The sequence below is a fragment of the Eimeria mitis genome, genomic scaffold, assembly GCF_000499745.2.
Source record: "Eimeria mitis Houghton genomic scaffold, Emh_scaff748, whole genome shotgun sequence".
In the NCBI taxonomy this organism is placed as follows: Eukaryota; Apicomplexa; class Conoidasida; order Eucoccidiorida; family Eimeriidae; genus Eimeria; species Eimeria mitis.
The window spans coordinates 5,152-5,659 of record NW_013575472.1 but is presented as its reverse complement, the minus strand read 5'-3'; the positions used below and the strand labels follow the sequence as shown (position 1 = coordinate 5,659).

The 508-nt window shown below is 59.6% G+C and overlaps 1 protein-coding gene across 1 annotated transcript in view; it reads right to left on the bottom strand.

The window, feature by feature from the left end:
* The window catches only part of EMH_0021370 (uncharacterized protein), a gene marked incomplete at both ends in the record, with an annotated part of 14,510 nt that overhangs the window by 11,846 nt on the left and 2,156 nt on the right, over positions 1–508 (bottom strand). The gene's annotated exons all lie outside the window — the stretch shown is intronic.

The window sequence follows — 508 nt, the reverse complement described above, 5'->3', positions numbered from 1 at the left end:
GCGGCCCTTGTGCTGCTTCTGCTTCCTGGCCTATCAACCACGGTGTACACGTCACCACGCTACGCAGCAAATCCCGAAGCAACCCTGCAGCAGCAGCAGCAGCAGCAGCAGCAGCAGCAGCAGCAGCAGCGGTGCATGCAGAGCCGCAGAAGCGGAATCAGAGCAGCAGCAGAATCAGGGCAGCAGCAGCAACAACACCATCAGCAGCACCAGCAGCAGATTCAGAGGAGCGACAGCAACAAATCCATAGCAGCAGCAGCAACAGCAGCAGCAGCAGCAACAGCAGCAACAGCAGCAGCAGCAGCAGCAACAGCAGCAGCAGCAGCAGCAGCAACAGCAGCAGCAGCGACTTGTGCAGCAGCTTGCAGCAGCAACGGCATCAGAAGCCGAAAAGCATCGACCTGCTGCAGTGGCTGCTGCTGCTTTTGCTGCAGTTGTTGCTGCTGCTGCTGCTACTCCTGCTGCTGCAGTTGCTGCTGCTGCTGCTGCTGCTGCTGCTGCTGCTGCT